The following is a 20,892-nucleotide window of genomic DNA, read 5'->3' as shown; positions in this document are numbered from 1 at the left end:
CATGCATGCCAACCTAACCCCAGTTGATGAGAGATTATGCATCTTTTATGGCTATTACAATAGGCCAGATTTTCAGTAGTTTGGTCTGTTTTATGCAGATCGAAATTATGTAGTGTATTGTGGTAGTGTCTCTTTAAAATGAGTCATGCATAATTATCAGCGGACCTCCAAGATAAGAGATCTCTTGCATGATGTAGGCATACTCAGGGTCTGTATGCTCAGAGTCTGTAGGAGCCATCTTGTTGTGTATCCAATAAAGAGAGTTATGTTTTAAGATTGATAGTCCTGGTCTGACTCTGGGTTCCTCAAGTACAGTGGGTGCAGCATACTCACAAGGAAGACCCTCTCAGCTGTCTGACCATGCTAGAAAGCACAACAGTTTACACTTAAAAAGGACTAGGTATAACTCAAGTGTGAAAGGGGAGGGAGGGCACAATGAGTGGATTTTTTAGACTGTAAGCTGTTTAGGGGCAGGGGGCATCGCTGTTCTTTACTTGTACAGTGCCTTTCACAATGGGGTCCTTGTGTATGATTGGAACCTATAGGCACAAATTGCCATACATAATTAATAATACTTAGTGTGGACTGCTCCTTACTAACTGGAATTAGACCATAGCCCTACTGGCTTACAGCAAGTCTTCTGACCCCGTAGGAGTTGACCTATTGTGGTACTCAGCTACAGTCATCTCCTTTAGCTAAACACAAGTTACTGGGCTCAGTACACAGGTGAAATTCTATGGCCTGTAATACACAGGAGATCAGACTAAATTATATTACCTTAGAGTGGCTGCCCAGCAGAGAGGATATAAACTTCTATGAGCAAAAGTGCTGTGAGACCAGTGTGTTTGAAATAGTGTTCCACTTCTGGTGCCATATATTTGTGATTGGTCTGCGGTGTTTGTACGAACAGCCTCATTAAAGGTTCATCCTTGCTACATTACTGTTTTGATTTCACACAGCTGGCAGTTTGATGCATCAAAAACTGAACACCCGAAGTACACAAGAACCTGCTAAAATATAATCTTTGTTATGTTTTTGGTTACTCCTTGGTAGTATAGCCTGCCTCTCTCTCTCTCCCCTTCAATATAAATAGCTGTAAAAGAATATTGGTGTTGGGTCCAATGGCTAAGTGAGAGAGGGGACTAAAATGAATCTTTTCATGGTTCCTTGTTTGTTTTTTAGTTTGCCAGCATGGTGAGTGTCAAAGTGGTAGGTAACTCAATTTTCATTTGTAAATGAAGGAAATTCAGATAATGTCAAACTAACCAGATGGTCTTTGATACTATGAAGCTGTGTGGGTAAGAGTAGCCATCTATTTCTGGATTTTCATAAGGCATTTGACAGTCTGCAAGACTCAAAAGTTTGGAAGTTTGGTTAAGGAAAGTAACCAGAAGTTCAGGTATACATTCAAAGGCTTTTTATGGTCTCCATTTCCAGGATATGTGTTTCTTTAAATCAGATGCCAGCATTTACCTAGGAATGCTTAGGTATTCCTAAGGATATGCCTACCCTTGGAGCTAGAAGTGATTCTGAGATTGAGGATACATGCCTATCGAGCATGTTAAAAATAGAGCATAGCTGTGGCAGTATGGGTGGCGGAATGGATTAGGCTCCCCAAGTTCGTACCTACCTGAGACCATAGGCCTCAGCCAATCATCTCAATCATAGCCAAGGTGACTATGTCAGCTCCAAGTGTCAATGCCCTGAGAGGCTCAGTTCTACATTCTTTACACTCCAAAAAGTCCATTAAAGTCAGTGGGAGCTGTGGATGATCAGGTCTAAACTGTGTCAAAGATCAGCACCCAAAGTTAGAAGCCACTTTGAAAATTTGGTGATATGCTTTTCCCAAGGTCACAGAGAAGTGGACTGAGAATCCAGTGATTCTTATTCCCTAACTTGTGCTCAATTCACTTGAACGAGATGCTACCTGGTTAACATTTAAAAACCTATTTAACTTTGCAAAACTATTAAAAATAAACCTGACAAATGAAAGTAATCTGAGATGTGTTAGAGCTTGATCCTGTAATTTGTTCTATGAAGGACTTCACTCATGTAGAGCAAGTGGCAAAAGCCGTATGAATTAATTGGGAAGATACAGGATACTACAAGCAATACAACACTTTAATAGTCTAAGATAATCTTTTGTCCCATTATCTGTAGTTTTCCTTCAGAATCCAATATATTATGGGCCTGACATATGGTAGTCATCTGTCATTTCATTCATCAGTCTTGCTAACTTGTTAGGCCTCAGTGCATTGAAGCAATCAAACACTTTTTTTCCCCCCGTTCAACAAAGCACAAAACCACATGCTTAGCGTTGAGCACGTGTTTAAGTGCTTTGCTGAATTGGGGCATTGGTCCTTACCACAGTCACTTAGGGGTTCAGAATAAACAAAGCTGAGTAATCCACAACTATTTCAGAGATAGAGCAGGGAAACCTTGGCCTAGTTTTGTTTCCAGGATATAACAGATAAGTTGCTGCATCTTGAGTTAATTTTTCAAAGGTCAGTGTGCATCCTTTAATTCAGTAAACATCCTGATCCAAAGACAAAGAAACGCTTTGGAATTCAAATCTGAGTTGGTATGTCACTGGGGGTCACCCATCTAAGGAGCTCTATCATCAGCATATTTAGATTATCTAACAACATTTAGTGCTACTGTTAGTCATGCAAAAGCTAATTTGGTTCTGTCAAATCAGTGTTATGCATTGTATCTTCCTATTTCCCTAGGATTTATTGTAAATCTCAGAAAACAGGTATGCCAATGGTCAGAATAACTCTGCACAAAATTTCAGCAAAATCTCTAGGGAATCTCTGTGTTTTTTAAATTCTACAGCATCAATTGAACATTTTACTGTGGCTTCCTTATCTTCCCCCTACATTGTTAGATTTACCTAGTAGACTCTAAATGTATAATTGAGAAGTGCCACAGATGCTGCATCTTACAGTATCCAGAAGAAACAACAGAGACAGAGGAGACATGAAAGGATAATTTTGCTTATACAAAATAGCAGCCTGAAAAATAAAACCAGGAAAACAAACAAGCAGATGGAGAAAGCAAAGACTGCAAGACACAGCTGTTAGAAGTATTTAGATATCCAGATGCAAAACAGTTCAAGGGTGGGGGCCGGGAGTTGGGGGGAAGGGCATAGTTAGAGTTGATGGAAGTCTTCTATTAATGTTATGGTGTATATTGAGAATATGATTTTTTTTCAAAGTTGCTTAAGAACATAAGAATGGTCCTATTGGGTCAGACCAAGGGTCCATCTAGCCCAGTATCCTGTCTTCCGACAGTGGCCAGTGCCAGGTGCCCCAGAGAGAATGAGCAGAACAGGTAATCATCAAGTGATCCATCCCCTGTTGCTCATTTCTAGCTTCTGGCAAACAGAGGCTTGGGACACCATTCCTGCCCATCCTGGCTAATAGCCATTGATAGACCTATCCTCCATGAATGTATCTAGTTCTTTTTTGAACCCTGGTATTGTCTTGGTCTTCACAACATCATCTGGCAAGGAGTTCCACAGGTTGACTGTGCATTGTGTGAAGAAATACTTCCTTTTATTTGTTTTAAACTTGCTGCCTATTAATTTCATTTGGTGATCCCTAGTTCTTGTGTTATGAGAAGTAGTAAACAACACTCTTATCTACTTTCTTTACACCAGTCATGATTTTATAGACCTCAATCATATCTCCCCTTAGCTGTCTCTTTTCCAACTGAAAAGTCCCAGTCTTATTAATTTCTCCTTATATGGAAGCCATTCCATACCCCTAATAATTTTTGTTGCCCTTTTTTTGAACCTTTTCCAATTCCAGTATATCTTTTTTGAGATGGGGCAACCACATCTGCACATAGTATTCAAGATGTGGGCATACCATGGATTTATATAGAGGCAACATGATATTTTCCTGTCCTATTATCTATCCTTTTCTTAGTTATTCCCAGCATTCTGTTCACTTTTTTGACTGCCGCTGCACATTGAGTGGATATTTTCAGAGAACTATCCACAATGACTCCAAGATCTCTTTCTTGACTGGTAACAGCTAATTTAGACCCCATCATTTTATATGTGTAGTTAGGATTATGCTTTCTAATGTGCATTACTTTGCATTTGTCAAAATTAAATTTAATCTGCCATTTTGTTGCCCAGTCACTCAGTTTTGAGAGATCCTTTGTAGCTCTTTGCAGTCTGCCTGGGTCTTAACTATCTTTAGTAATTTTGAATCATCTGCAAATTTTGCCACCTCACTGTTTACCCCTTATTCCAGATCATTTATGAATATGTATGGTGATCTGGATTCCCCTTAGGTGATCAATTCCCTGTGCATTTCAGTGGGAAATTTAGGCTTTTCTGAAAATCCCAGCCTGAATTCCTGGACTCCTTATAAAATGGGACTTCCTAGTATCCGCACAGGCACACAACAATGAAAGACAAAAAAGGTACTAAAGCTGAATTTAAAAAGGTTTGTCTGTAGCTGTTCATCCCCTTCTCTCCTGGCTAAATTAAAAATGCTTTATAATAATTTGTTAGAATAGAGAAAATTGTTTTCCAGAGCAGTTATTATTCATGATGACAATTCATACTTATACCGTATAGTGCCTTTCATCTAAGAGTTAAAGTCTTTGGAGAATATTAATTAAGCATCACTCTGTTCTTCAGTGTGAAGTGGTTAGATGGTGCTTTTGGTCTATCTTTAGATGACTCCCCTCTCTCTCCTACTTTGCCAAGTATGATTTAACAGAGGGTTGGGGATATGGTGCTTCTTTTGCTTTTTTGTATTAGTCTTCAATGCTGAAGTTTTCCTTCCCCAAACATTTGATATGGGAGAGTGTGTTCACCTAAAATGAGTCCCAGAATGGGGTTTGTATTCCTGTGTCATTCATCTTGCTGAACTTCAGAATCCCTTCCTGAGCCTAACAGAGCTCCCGCCCACATTCTGACACGTAGAGAAGTATGACCGTGTCAGGCTAATCCCCAAACAATTCTGCTGGCTTGCCTTTCATTTCAGGATCCAATTCGAAACTATCATTCTATTTGAAAACCCCTTTATGGACACTACAGCAGCCCTCTCTTGCTGGACTTCTCTCCAAATTCCCTTAGTTCATTAGCACTTTGTCTCCTCTCTGTACTTCTATGTCATCTGGCTACCACTTGTGCTTCAGCCTTCTCGTCGCGGACTGGGCCAATGGCAGACACAAGGGCCCATGGCCTGCTTCTGCGCCTACATGACTGTGTCAGAAATATTCCCTTTTGTTACATGGACAAATAAATCCCATTTAAAATAAGCCTGAACATTACTACATCCTTGGAGAACAGCTTTATTCCCCACACAAGGAATTCCAGAGGCTAAATAAATAAGAAATGATAGCTGGGTGTAACTAAGACTGAGCAATCAAGATGTGCCTGAACTAGAGACCTTTCTTTTTAGGGGAAAAACTGTTAAGCATTAGAAATACAACTTTCACAAATGGTGATTTTGTAACCAAGGCAAAGAAACACATCCAGATAATGCTAATGTGTTTGTTTTTGGTTTTGTTTTTTAATGCTAAGGAGAACAACTCTCGCATATGTCAAAAGACATGAAGACTGCCTCAATGGGAGTTCTGTTTGTTGATCAAGGACAGTCTGAATAAGAATCCTAAGGGCCTCATCCTCTATTTTTTTCCGCACCTGAAATTTCACATTGACTTCAACAACAATTTTAAGTTTTCAGATTTCTTAGGAATGCTTCACCCAGTCCTACTAAAGATCTTTTGAGCCTATGCTACAGTTCTGACTTCAGGCAGAGCTCTGAGTGTGTAAAGAACACAGGATCAAACCCTAAGATCCTGATCAAGCCCTTAGGTCCCGTTCCTTACATGACTGGGGCTGATTGACCACCATGTGTGGTCTATTTTTCAATAGAGTGACTCCAATAAAATTAGTGGAATTGCATCATCATAAAATGGGTGTACTAGAGTGGAGGATTAATTTGACAGGACTACTCGTATGAGAAATGGTAGCAGAATCAGGCCCTTGTGCTGTAAATCTCAGTGTTGATGTTATCAGCCTAGCTGTATCCAAGGACAATATCTTGAACATTTAAGCCCTCTAGAGGTAGTTGCAGCATTGATTTTTTTCCATGTTATGAAATGAATCATACTTTCATGCTTCTGGGAGACTGTTGCACAAAGGAAAGGAGTGACTACGAGCTGTGTTCTTTTTTCCTCGCATCAAAGAATTAAGGCTAAAACCAAAAAGCCTCTGAACAAGGAGCCAATGATTATACCATTGGCTGCTTGGAGAGAACAAATCCACTGGGAACAAAAAATATATTGAGCAAAGTTGCTTTGAAATACCTGTTATTTTTTTAAATTGGAAATTCTGAAATAAAACCTCTGGATCCCACATCTTTTTGTGCTGTGCTTCCAGTCAGTGCTATAACAAACCTTCTTGGCTAGCGAACAAGATTTCTTTGTTGCAGTGAAACTTCATGCATGATTCACTTTTTTCTTAGAAAAAGCTTCAAGACAAATATTGTTTTCGGAGCCTTTTCTTCCTACATTCTCTCCCTTCCCCAAATCCTTCTTCCTGAGGGACATCCTTGTTCATGGTAGTCTACTGTAAACAAAGGAAAGATGATATCAAAGTAATTGCTTGAAATATAATTGATGACAGATTTCTTGCTCAACACTTTTATCAATGCCTTTGCATGCACATAGTACATTTGCACACTGTTAGAATGCTTGGAAATGAAACATCCATTAAAGGAAAGAAACAAAAAGCAAAACATAATACATCAGAATAAGACTTTAGGAAATCATTGAATGTTTAAGGATATTGTGTGCATGTGTGTTCCCCAGATGACACTAGCAGTAGCCTGGATCATGCATTTTGTATCCTGGCAGCATTTCCATCCACACACACGTCTTTTGGTGCATTTTCCCCAGAATGTCCTGAGGGTTGTTTTGGAGTCTCCTGGCTAGTGACTAATGTGTAATCTGTTTGTCTTGATTCATCCTTGCAACATTGTTTTCTCATTCAATTTTTGTTTGTTTCCATTTACATGTTTTGTATTAAAATAGGTATTTCTCCCTACACAACTGTTCTTGTATCTTATGAAGTTGTCCACCACCCATCTGCTCTGCTCTTCTCTTCTTCCATAACCCAGCAACCCCTTTCTCACACAAGACTCTTCAGTTTTTCATCCATTCTGGTCTTTATGCATGGCATGTCTTTATGCAAGAAAGAATGATTATTTGTATGGCAGCAAGGAGATATATGTCTTGTTTGTGAATCTCTTGGCACCCTATGTGGTTCATGAGCCACCACCCTCTGCAAGATAATTCCATACTCAAATCTTCTCTACACACAAGTTGTACCACTTTGGTACAGTTAAAGTGGAACAACCCCCTGCTAGAGTAGGCAGTGTTATAGTGGAATAAAGGTGCTTTTAGCATTGTAGCTTATTCTCTGAAATTTAGAGAAGTAAGTTATACTGGTAATAGACACCTTTATACTGGTGTTCCACACTATGACAGAACGCTAAACTGTATTATACTGTTCAACCACTAGGTGTCACCATGTGTAAATATAACAAACTCACTACAGCCATTCCAGCAGTGGTTCTCAAACAGGAATCTGGGGCCCCCTGGAGGGCTGCAAGCAGGTTTCAGGGGGTCCACCAAGCAGGGCCAGCATTAGACTCACTGGGGCCCAGGTCAGAAAGCTGAAGCCCACATGGGGCTGAAGCCCGAGGCCTTGAGCCCCACCACCTGGGTCTGAAGCCAAAGCCTGAGCAGTTTAGCTTCATGGGGGCCCCTGTGGCATGGGGCCCCAAGTAATTTCCCTGCTTGCTACTCCCTAATGGAGGCCCTGGCTTTTATATGCTGAAAACCAGTTGTTGTGTCACAGGTGGGCTGTGGAGTTTTTATAGCATGTTGGAAGAGCCTCAGAAAGAAAAAGGTTAAGAACCCCTACATTAAGGGATCTTACAGTGAACATATCTCTGGTTTATCTCTCTGGGAAGGAAGCTCTGTAGCCAGTCCTGCAACTTACCAGGTACAAAATGTGTATGACATGGTGTCAGAAATGCACTAGTGCCAGAGGAGAACAGAAACAGAAGGAAAAAAAGCAACAAAAGTCATTCTTCAATGCCCCAGAGAACTTCAGCTTTGATAAACCTTCACAATGGACAGGCTGGAAGCAATATTTTGCAATATTTTACATTTGAAATAAGCTCAACAAGGAAATAGGAGACATCCAACTATGCTCTTTAATTTCTGCTATAAAGAAGCAGGCAGAGTATATCTTTAAATCTTTTACCTTTAATGATGACAGTCACAAAGATGACCATGAAAGACTCTTGGCTATGCTTGATGTATACTTTATACCTCCGAGAAATGTGTTTTATGAAAGAGCATATTTCCACCAGAGATTTCAGGAACGAGAGAAAACGTTGAATCTTTTAAATCACAGTTTTAAGCCAAACAAAATAGTAGAATCATAGTATTGGAAGAGAACTCAATAGGTCATCTAGTCCAATCCCTGTCCTCATGGCAAGACTAAGTGTTATCTAGACCATCCCTGACAGGCGTTTGTCTAATCTGCTGTTAAAAATCTCCAATGATGGAGATTCCACAACCTCCCTGGGCAATTTATTCCAGTGCTTAATCACCCTGACAGTTAGGAAGTTTTTCCTGATGTCCAACCTAAACCTCCCTTGCTGGAATTTAGGCCCACTGCTTCTTGTCCTATCCTCAGCGGTTAAGAAGAACAATTTTTCTCCTGCCTCCTTGTAACAACCTTTTATGTACTTGAAAACTGTTATGTCCCCTCTCAGTCTTCTCTTCTCCAAAGTAAACAAACCTGATTTTTCAATCTTCTCTCATAGGTCACGTTTTCCAGACCTTTAATCATTTTTGTTGCTCTTCACTGGACTGTCTCCAATTTGTCCACATCTTCCCTGAAATGTGGTATCCAGAACTGGACATAATACTACAGTTGAGGTCTAATCAGCGTGGAAAAAAGGGGAAGAATTACTTCTTGAGTCTTGCTTACAACACTCCTGCTAATACATCCCAGACTGATGTTTGCTTTTTTTGCAACAGTGTTGCACTATTGACTCATATTTAGCTTGTGGTCCACTATGCCCACCAGATCCCTTTCCACAGTACTCCTTCCTAGGCAGTCATTCCCCATTTTGTATGTGTACAATTGATCCTTCCTAAGTGGAGTACTTTGCATTTGTCCTTATTGAATTTCATCCTATTTACTTCAGACCATTTCTCCAGTTTGTCCAGATCATTTTGAATTATAATCATAGCCTCCAAAGCACTTGCGACACCTCCCAGCTTGATATCATCCACAAGCTTTATAAGTGTACTCTCTATGCCATTATCTAAATCACTGATGAAGATATTGAACAGAACTGGACCTAGAACCAATCCCTGCGGGATCCCACTCGCCTTCCAGCATAACTGTGAACCACGATAACTTCTCTCTGAGATCGGTTTTCCGACCAGTTATGCACCCACATTATAGTAGCTCCATTTAGGTTGCATTTCCCTAGTTTGTTTATGAGAAGATCATGCGAGACAGTATCAAAAGCTTTATTAAAGTCAAGATATACCACGTCTACCACTTCCACCCTATTCACAAGGCTTTTTACCCTGTCAAAGAAATCTATCAGGTTGATGTGACACGATTTGTTCTTGCAAATCCATGCTGATTGTTACTTATTACCTTATTATCTTCTAGATGTTTGCAAATTGATTGCTTAATTATTTGCTCCATTATCTTTCTGGGTACAGATGTTAAGCTGATTTGTCTGTAATTCCATGGGTTGTCCTTATTTCCCTATTTAAAGATTGGCACTATATTTGCCCTTTTCCAGTCTTCTGGAATCTCTCCCATCTTCCATGACTTTTCAGAGATAATCGCTAATGACTGATATCTCCTCAGTCAGCTCCTTGAGTATTCTAGGATATATTTCATCAGGCCCTGGTGACTTGAAGACATCTAACTTGTTTAAGTGATTCTTAACTTGTTCTTTTCCTATTTTAGTCTCTGATCCTACCTCATTTTTACTGGCATTCACTATGTTAGATGTCCAATCACCACCAAACTTCTTGGTGAAATCAAAACAAAGATGTCATTAAGCACCTCGGCCATTTCCACATTTTCTGTTATTGTTCCCCCCCCACTTATTGAGTAATGGGCCTACCCGGTCCTTGGTCTTCCTCTTGCTTCTAATGTGTTCGTAGTATGTTTTCTTGTTTCCCTTTATGTTTCTAACTAGTTTGATTTTGTTTTGTGCCTTGGAACATGAAACTATCAGAGACAGGCAAGTTTGCAGATGACACTAAACTGGGAGGAGTGGTAGATATGCTGGAGGGTAGGGATAGGATACAAATGGGTAGGATACAGAGGGACCAATTAGAGGATTGGGCCAAAAGAAACCTGATGAGGTTCAACAAGGACAAGTGCAGAGTCCTGCACTTAGGACGGAAGAATCCCATGCACTGCTACAGACTAGGGACTGAGTGGCTAGGCAGCAGTTCTTCAGAAAAGGACCTAGGGGTTACAGTGGATGAGAAGCTGGATATGAGTCAACAGTGTGCCCTTGTTGCCAAGAAGGCTAACGGCATTTGGGGATGTATAAGTAGGGGCATTGCCAGCAGATCAAGGGACGTGATCATTCCCCTCTATTTGACATTGGTGAGGCCTCATTTGGAGCACTGTATACAGTTTTGGGCCCCACACTACAAGAAAGTTGTGGAAAAATTGGAAAGAGTCCAGTGGAGGGCAACAAAAATGATTAGGGGGCTGGAGCACATGACTTATGAGGAGAGGCTGAGGGAAGTGGGATTGTTTAGTCTGCAGAAGAGAAGAATGAGGGAGGATTTGATAGCTTCTTCAACTACCTGAAATTGGGTTCCAAAGAGGATGGATCTAGACTGTTCTCAGTGGTACCAGATGACAGAACAAGGAGTAATGGTCTCAGGTTGCATTGGGGGAGGTTTAGGTTGGATATTAGGAAACACTTTTTCACTAGACGGGTGGTGAAGCACTGGAATGGGTTACTTAGGGAGGTGGTGGAATCTCCTTCCTTAGAGGTTTTTAAGGTCAGGCTTGACAAAGCCCTGGCTGGGATGATTTAGTTGGGGATTGGTCCTGCTTTGTGCAGGGGGTTGGACTAGATGACCTCCTGAGGTCCCTTCCAACCCTGATATTCTATGATGCTATGTTTGGGTTGACATATAACAATCTTTCACAGAAGCAACAATGAAAAACAGACTTAATCCTACACACAGCTATTCAATTAGCAAAGCAGGCTGAGCTAATAAAACAAAAAAATGTAGAGTAATTTGCCAAACTTGAAAAACCTGAAATTAGCTTAGAAGCTCTAAATAGACTCACGAGTCCTACAATTTATTACCATAAAAGCTCTGCAGCTATGAGGAAATTCCAGGCAAACACCAAAGTATTTCAGCCTAAATGCACAAGATGTGGAAAATTAATCTACCAAGAGATGATACAGCCAAAAGCATAAGATGTAACAAATGCACAAAATATGGACATTTTGCATCTGTTTGCTGTACCAAGGCAGTCAGGGAATTGACTAGTATTACAGACAATCAGGAGCCTTGTTTTTAGGATCATCACATGTGGTAACACAGATTGCCTGGAGAATGAAAATGAATATTGATGGAAAGAATATTGACTTTAAAATTGACTCAGGAGCAGATGTCTGTCATGCCTGACCAGCCTGATAACTGGCTCTGTGGATATGGGGAAAGCGATGGACATGATATACCTTGATTTTAGCAAAGCTTTTGATATGGTCTCCCATGGTGTTCTTGCCAGCAAGTTAAAGTAGTATGGATTGGATGAATGGACTATAAAGCAGATAGAAATTTAGCTAGAATGTCCGGTTCAACAGCTGAATATCTAGTTGGCAGCCAGTATCAAGTGGAATGACCCAGTGGTCGGTCCTGGGGCCAGTTTTGTTCAACATCTACATTAATGATCTGGATGATGGGATGGATTGCACCCTCAGCAAGTTCATGGATTACACTAAGCTGGGGGAAGAGGTAGATACGCTGGAGGTCCAGAGTGACCTAGAAAAATTGGAGGATTGGGCCAAAATAAATCTGAGGAGGTTCAACAAAGGACAAGTGCAGAGTCCTGCACTTAGGACAAAGAATCCCATGCACTGCTACAGGCTGAGGACAGACTGGCTAAGTGGCAGTTCTGCAGAAAAGGACCTGGAGATTACAGTGGATGAAAAGCTGCATATGAGTTAACAGTGTGCCCTTGTTGCCAAGACAGCTAATGGCATATTGGGCTGTATTAGTAGGAGCGTTGCCAACAGACCAAGGGAAATGATTATTCCCCTCTATTCAGCACTGGTGAGGCCACATCTGGAGAACTGCATCCAGTTTTGGATCATCCACTACAGAAAGGATGTGGACAAATTGGAGACAGTTCAGTGGAAGGCCACAAAAATGATTAGGGGGCTGGGGCACATGACTTATGAGGAGAGGCTGAGGGAATTGGGCTTATTTAGTCTGCAGAAGAGTGAGGGGGGATTTGATAGCAGCCTTCAACTGCCTGAAGGGGGATTCTAAAGAGGATGGAGTTAGGCTGTTCTCAGTGGTGGCAGATGACCAAACAAGTAGCCAATGGTCTCAAGTTGCAGTGGGGGAGGTCTAGGTCGGATATTAGGAAACACTATTTCACTAGGAAGGTGGTGAAGCACTGGAATTGGTTACCTAGGGAGGTGGTGGAATCTCCATCCTTAGAGGTTTTTAAGGCCTAGCTTGACAAAACCCTGGCTGGGATGATTTAGTTGGGGTTGGTCCTGCTTTGAGCAGATGGTTTGACTAGATGGCCTCCTGAGGTCTCTTCCAACCCTAATCTTCTATGTTCTATGATTTCAGTAGAGACTTACAATCACCTTCAGCCACTCCCTGAGCTGAAGTCACCTGGCACAGCTCTGATAGCCCTGGAAGTATTCAGAAGTGCCTGGGCCAGTTTACCACAAAACACTTGCCAAAGACATTTATATTAAGAATGCATGTGATAAAAGCATCAAAGACCAACAACGCTCTCAGTTGCAGCATGGCAGCCACGATGGGCCTAGTGAGAAAGGTAGAAGAACTCAATGGAGTATTTGAGGACATTGGATTTTTTAAATAGAGATCCAATACAAATAAACTTAAGGGACCATGACAAACCATACAGCAGTACAAACATCTGTACCAGACAGATTTTGGAAGAGACTAGCTGCAAATTTATGTAAATTCAGAGGACATCATCATCTAGTCATAGAGAACTATTTTTACTAGATGTATAAAGATAATGTACTTGAAAGACATAATGTGTTGCAGTCTTATCAAGAAACTGAGTGCACTTTTGCTCACTTCTATATTCAAGAACAACTAGTGATGGGCAACGGACCACAATTCACTGCAGCAGAATTTGTCATTCAGAAGGAAATATGACTTTGAGCATATTACTAGCAGCCTACATTACCCACATTCAGATGGAGAGGCAGAGAGCTGTACAGACGGCCAAGAAAACCCTACAGCAGGAAGATTTCTAGCTTTTCTGAGTGGCAGATAACCACCACTGGCAGCTACTGGATATAGTCCAGCACAGCTACTGATAGAAGACAACTCATAACTTCTCTTCTAAAGTTGGAACAGTAGTTTTATCTCCAAAGTGGCCAGACATGAGAGTAGCCAAATTTGGATAAAAAGGCAAAAAACTTATGAACACTTTTATAACAAATGACACTCAGAAAACTGCTGGGACTAGAAACTGGTAATGGTGGTCACATAAAATTGGATGGAGAAAAAGTACGGACAATTTGTAGCCATTGTAAAATATAAATAATTCAATTCCCAGATCATATGTGATTGAGACCAGCACTGGAGAGTTCAACAGAAACCATCAACAGCTACAGTTTGTTCTGTTGATTGTCCATTCTGAGGAACAAATTCTACAGATGGTGGACACAGAACAAGAAGACTCAAAGATTCCAAACCAACCACAGCAAGTCATTGCAACTAATGGACAACCAGATGACCAAGTTGTTTCACATTCCAGTCATGTAATTAGAAAATCAGTGTAATTCAAAGACACATGACAGTCTGATCCACACTGTAAAGGTAGCATGGTAGTGTAAATTATAGGAATGTAAAACTTGAAGTGGGGTATGTGGTGAAGTGCTAAACTGTTTTATACATTCAGCCAATAGGTGGCACAGTGATTAACAGTTAATCCTAACAACCAATCCTGGGAGTACCTTAAAGGATCTTATAGCAAACATATCTCTGGTGGCTCTCTTTGGGAAAGAAGCTTGAAGACCAGTCCGTATCTAGCACAAGAGCCTGACCTGCAACCTACTGTGTATAAGATGTACATGATACATACTGGGTATATAACTATATTGGTAAAAAAAGTCACACCATTAACAGAAATAGTTATACTGTGCAAAAACTGTGTGTAGACCAAGCCTCAGAGACCATTTCCAGTCCACAAGGAGCCACTTGCTTGAGCAATTGGCATTTTCTTTCAGGAAACAGCGTTTAGCTGTTTTACAGTTTGTAGCCTCCTCTGAGAAAAGGGTACAGTAGAAAAATCAGCTAACAGGAAATAAAAGCAAAATAAAATAAAGCAGCCATTCATAGATGGGGCAGGGTCTGATCTCAATTATACTAGTGTAAATCTGGAGAAACTCCACTGAAATAGATGTAGTTACATTAGGGTAAAATGGGTGTGAGAGGAGAATTGGATCCAAAGGTTTATGAGAGCAAAGCACTATAGGTATTGCAGTGTGTTTCCTCTTGCCTGTGTTAGGTTGCACAAACATACAAATAGATTCTCCTCCCATTTATACCAGACTAAATCTGGTTTAATTTCACTGCCTTCAAATGGAGTTACTCCTGATTTTAAACCAGTGTGAAAGTAAACTCAGATCTATTTATTTTAAAACTAATGTTTTCAAAACAGCCCTCACAATCTAGACAATCCAGTTTTCCTCTTCTCCAGTGGGAATATAACTGTCAGATGGGTAGAACTCCATGGTTATGGTGCAAAAGATATTGACCTGAAAAAACTATTTTGCCCTCTATAAATTTAAGAAACAATGAAACACACCCAGATAAAATTTCTAGACACCACTGATGAGTGCTTCCTGGAGCAGCCAGTCCTGGAACCCACAAAGGGAGAGGCAATTCTTGATTTAATCCTAAATGGAGCACAGGATCTGGTCCAACAGGTGAATATAGCTGAACTGCTTGGTAATAGCTACCATAATGTCATTATATTTTAACAACCTTGTAGGAGGGAAAATACCAAAGAAACCCACCAGAATAGGAGCTATCTTAAAAAAATAGGAACTACACAAAAATGAGGAAACCACTTACAGTGAGGTTTAAAGGAATAGTCACATGAATGAAATCCCTGCAAGTTGCATGATAACTATTTAAAAACACCATAATAAATCTCAAACTAAATGTATACCCCAAATAATAAAAAAAAAAAACAGTAAGAGGACAAAAAAGTGCCACCAGGGCTAAACAACAAAGTAAAAGAGGCAGTTAGAGTCAAAAAGGCATCCTTTAAAAATAGGAAATTGGCTGCTACTGAGGAAAATAGAAGGAAGCATAATCACTGGCAAATCAAATGTAATAAGTATAATTAGGAGGCCAAAAAAAAAAAAGAATTTGAAGACCAACTAGCAAATACTGCAAAAATAACAGCAAATTTTAAAGAACATCTGAAGCTGGAAGTCTGCAAAACAATTTGTGGGGCCACTGAATGATCAATGTGCTAAAGGAGCACTCAAGGAAGACAAGGCCATTGCGGAGAAGCTAAATTAATTCTTTGCATCAATCTTCAGTGTAGAGGGTGGAAGGGAAATTCTCACATGTGAGCCATTCATTTCTGAGGAACTGTCCCAGACTGAGGTGTCAATAGAGTAAGTTTTGCAACAAATTGATAAATTAAACAGTAATATGTCACCAGGACCAGATGGTATTTATCTAAGAGTTCTGAAGGAACTCAAATATTAAAATCTGGTATGTAAATCAGCCTATCTGCCAGATGATTGGAAGATTTCTAATATAATGCCTAAAAAAATGCTCCATCGGTGATCCTGGCAATTACAGGCTGTCAAGGTAGGCAAATTCAAGTAGGCAAAGGTGTTGAAACTGTAGTAAAGAGCAAAATTATCAGACATATAGATGAACATGATTTGTTTGGGAAGCGTCAACATGGCTTTTGTAAAGGGAAATCATGCCTCACCAATATATTAGAATTCTCTGTGGGGGTCAACAAGCATGTAGACAAAGGTGGTCCAGTTGATATAGTATTTATGGACTTTCATAAAGCCTTTGACAAGGTCCCTCACCAAAGCCTCTTAAGCAAACTAAGCAGTCATGGGATAAGAGGAAAGGTCCTCTCATGGACTGGTAACTGGTTAAAAGATAGGAAACAAAGGGTAAGAATAAATGGTCAGTTTTCACAATGGAAAGTGGTCAATAGCAGACTCATTCAAGGATCTGTACTAGGACTGTGCTGTTCAACATACTCATAAATGACCTGGAAAAAGGGGTAAATGGTGAGGTGGCAAAATTTTCAGATAATACTAACTTAACTATCTTGAGTAACTCCAAAGCTGACTGTGAAGAGTTACAAAGGAATATCACAAAGCTGGGTGACTGGGCAGCAAAATGGCAGATGAAATTCAATATTAAATCCAACATAATACACATTGGAAAATATAATCCCAACTGTATATATAAAATAATGGGGTTTAAATTAGTTGTTACCACTCAAGAAAGAGATCTTGGAGTCATTGTGGAAAGTTCTCTGAGAATGTTCAGAAGCATTAGGAAAGGGATACGTAATAAGATAGAAAATATCATAATGCCACTAAATAAATCCATGGTACTCCCACACCTTGAATACTGTTTGTAGTTCTGGTTGCCCCATTTCAAAAGAAGATATATTAGAATTGGAAAAGGTACAAAGAAGGGCATCAAAAATAATTAAAAGCATAGAACAGCAGAAGTGCTGGAACTAGGGGTGCTGCCATACCCCCTGGCTTGAAGTGGTTGCCATTATATACACAATTTAGTTTGGTTCAATGGCTCTGTGATAAATGAAGGGGGTGGGGGGTTGCTCCCTTTTATGGACACCCAGCCAGCCAGTAGCTATAAAATCTCTCTTAGGGAATATGATAGATGATTAAAATCATGAATGGTGGGGAGAAAGTATATATGAAAGTATTATTTACCCTTTCACATAACACAAGAACTAGGGATCACCCAGTGAAGTTAACAGGCAGGAGGTTTAAAACAAACATAAGGAAGTACTACTTCACATAATGCACAGTCAACGTGTGGAACTCGTTGCCAGGGATGTTGTGAAGGCCAAAAGTATAACTGGATTCAAAAAAGAACTAGATAAGTTAATGGAGAATAGGTCCATCAATGGCTATCAGCCAAGATGGTCAGGGACACTACCTCTTTCTGTGGGTATCTCTAAACCTCTGACTGCCAGAAGCTGGGACTGGATAACAGGGGATGGTTTAGTTGATAAATTGCCCTGTTCTGTTCATTCCCTCTGAAGCATCTGGCACTGGCCATGCTCAGAGACAGGATACTGGGGTGGAGGGACCATTGGTCTGACTCAGTATCATGATTCTTATGTGCTTATATTAAAAAGAAGCAAAAACAGTATACAAGAAAATCCCTTCAGCATGAGTAAGGCAGCCAGTCATCATAATACTTCTGTGAATGATTAGTGAACACCGTTATATATAAGTAAAAAGCCTGTCTATCTAACCTATTACCACACCACACTGGTGTCAATATACATTCAGGGCTATTGAACAATCAGGTGCTGATTTTCTACTCACTAAGATCCCAACTCATCAGATTACTTAAAGCACATGCTTAACTTTAAGTCTTACTGACTTCAATGGGACATAAGCACGTGCATAAACTTAAGCATGTACTCCAGTGACTTGCTGAGTCTGTGTCTTAAACTGGTGTGAATCAGGAGAATGCTATTGAAATTAATAGAGCTACACGCTATAAAATCAAAATAAGAAGGAAAAAAAAGAGAATTAGGCCTTGAATTGTTTAATATGTAACACTAACAGAGCCACCAATAATTTTGAAAGTGGCCACTATTTTTTTTTATGTCTCCATTTTTCTGTGCCCAACTTAAATGTCTCACCTTAGGCACCCAGAAACTGAGGCACTCAAAATTAGTGGCCACTTTTGAAAATGTTTCTGTAAAAATCCATGAACTGGTCCACTGTGATCAATAGTATTTGATGGTCCTTAAAAAGTGTCTCATCTCTCGCCTGTGGTGAGGTGGTCTAATGGCTGGACACTGGATTACAAAAGTAAGAGTAGTGGTTCCAGATTTCTTAAGGCCTTTTTTCTGACTGCCTGCAAGTCACCCCATTTTTTCATTTTCTTTCATCTTTTATATAGTATTTAGCATATTGAAGGAGGAAAATTAGTCTGAAGGAGGGCTAATAAATTACAAAAGTATGGTAGCAATATAAAGACAGGCAGGGATAATCCTGTGAGAGATGGAAGATACATGACTTTGATTTCACCCTCTAACTAACCCCATTACCACAAACCACAGCTGTCCACCAGACAAGCACAAGTGATTGTGTGATGACAGTTCTGTGGCCAGTACTCATTTATCCCAAAGGAAAGGGGGTGAGTGGTCTGTATGGAAAACTTCCACTTCATTATATCTGAGCTAATAAACAATATCAAACAAATATATATAAAGTTTTAAATTACTATTTGTGAAAGCAGAGTTTTAAAAAAAAATTTTTTTTTCAAAATTTGGAAATTTAAAAAAAAACACCTGACTTAGCTGGCCTAAATAAATTTTTTTTTCTTTAGAGGACAGACAACTATAAAGGATAAATGATTTTTTTTCATTAAGCATTTCAAAATGTGTAACCAAAATGATTTTTTAATGTTTCACATTTTTCCCACTCTTTGACCAGCTCTAATTACAATTAGTGTCTCTGTATTTAAAACATCTAAGCTGTTTACTACACATAATATTTGTCATTCAGTGGGTTACAGGCAACCTCAGCAGTAGACTTGCCAATTTGTAGGCTCTTGAAAGATCAGGAAAGCAGGGAGGCAGAACTGGAAACAGCTGAATTAGGGGAGATGTGTGTATTTCTTGCAGGAAACGTTCAGTCTGAACACCGGAGATGTGCAGGCAATGGTAACATAACATACAACACAGGCATTTTATTTTTGGAACGGCGTAATTAATCCTGTATATCATCCTGCTCTGTGGTGCTGATGATAAGACCATTATATGGTTTGCCTTTTGCAGCTTCTTGCTCTTTCAGAGAAGTGGACTGAATACTGTAGGTAGAGGGATTTAGAGTAACATTGATTGTCTGCTACTGAAAATCTGATGTTTTCAATAAAAAACAGGTAAAAAATTTTTTTCATTAAAAAAACCCAATAACTTAAACATCGACAATAGGAAAGAGTGCCATTGCAGGGCCAGGTGCACAGACCCCAAGTTCCCAGCAGAGAATCCCCACTTGGCAGGGAATTCCCTGTTGGGGCTGGTCTACACTTGGGGGTGGGGTCGATGTAAGATACGCAACTTCAGCTACAGGAATAGCGTAGCTGAAGTCGACGTATCTTATTTTGACTTACCTCCCGTCCTCATGGCGCAGGATTGATGGCCGCGGCTCCCCTGTCGACTCCGCTTCCGCCTCTCACCCTGGTGGAGTTCTGGAGTCGACGGGAGCACGTTCGGGGATTGATAGAGACGCGACCAGTGATGAGCTGCCAAAATCTTAACAACCGGTTCCTTATAAAAAGTTCTGATTTAAGGGATGTTCGTCCACAGTATGTATTTTTGTACCTTTCTCCATAAGAAATGGCAATGCATTGAATCATTGGGAGTCATACTTAACAATAAAAAAACATTGTACATGTTTATTACAATAGAAACAAAGTATTGCTTTATTACATGAATTTAAAATACATTTGAAAAGAAGAAAATATAAAGAGATGTATGAGTAAGCAAACAATAATAAAGAATGAAATGCCTTTTCTTGTATTTTAAGAATCCCTTCCCTGGCTAGAGGCTCCTTTTTAATTTTTACTTACCTGGCGGTGCTCCGGGTCTTCGGCGGGTTCTTTGGGGTCCGCTTGGGGCTCTGAGAACTGCAACAGGCAGCTTGTTTGCAGAAAGTGACCTAGACAGAATGTGTGTGCAGTTATTGGACGGCTGCAGCAACTGTCTGCAAACTCCACAGCTAGTTGCTGCCAGCCAGCCCCAGACGGCCTCCGGGTACAGCACTGCCAAGTGCTACCCGGGCACAGGCTGCTCCATTTGGCTTACCCCGGGTAGGATGACCAGACGGCAAATGTGAAAAATTGGGACCAGGGGTAGGGGGTAATAGGAGCCTATATAAGAAAAAAAAACCCAAAATCGGGACATCTGGTCACCCTAACCTGGGACCACGGACCCTGCCCCGCTAGCCACCACTCGCCTTACCAAATGCTACTGCAGGAGAGATCTGAACCCACCCAGAGGCAGAACTGGGTGCTGACTCTCCCCTGGAGGATAAAAGGAGTCCCCCGACACACACCCTGTCCGGGGTCCATCCTTCCCTCCTGCCCTCATCACACAGGCTTCTCCAGGAGCTGCATTCGGAGGTTTATAAATTACAGCTCAGCAAACAAGCTGCTGGCTGCCAGGAGCCCTAGGCAGCCAACCCAAGGCACGCCAGCTACACAACCACTACACAACAGCCCCCATCTACACCATACTCAAAAAACAATCCGTTGTGCTGCAAGAACCCTGTGCAGGCCCAGAAGAGCATA

The 20,892-nt window shown here is 40.5% G+C and overlaps 1 long non-coding RNA gene across 1 annotated transcript in view; it reads left to right on the top strand.

Moving 5' to 3' along the window:
• The window catches only part of LOC123365655, a 98,727-nt gene that overhangs the window by 57,988 nt on the left and 19,847 nt on the right, over positions 1-20,892 (top strand). The gene's annotated exons all lie outside the window — the stretch shown is intronic.

This window comes from Mauremys mutica, chromosome 3, assembly GCF_020497125.1.
Source record: "Mauremys mutica isolate MM-2020 ecotype Southern chromosome 3, ASM2049712v1, whole genome shotgun sequence".
In the NCBI taxonomy this organism is placed as follows: Eukaryota; Metazoa; Chordata; order Testudines; family Geoemydidae; genus Mauremys; species Mauremys mutica.
The sequence above is the reverse complement of the archived record's forward strand: the minus strand, read 5'-3'. Positions and strand labels throughout refer to the sequence as shown.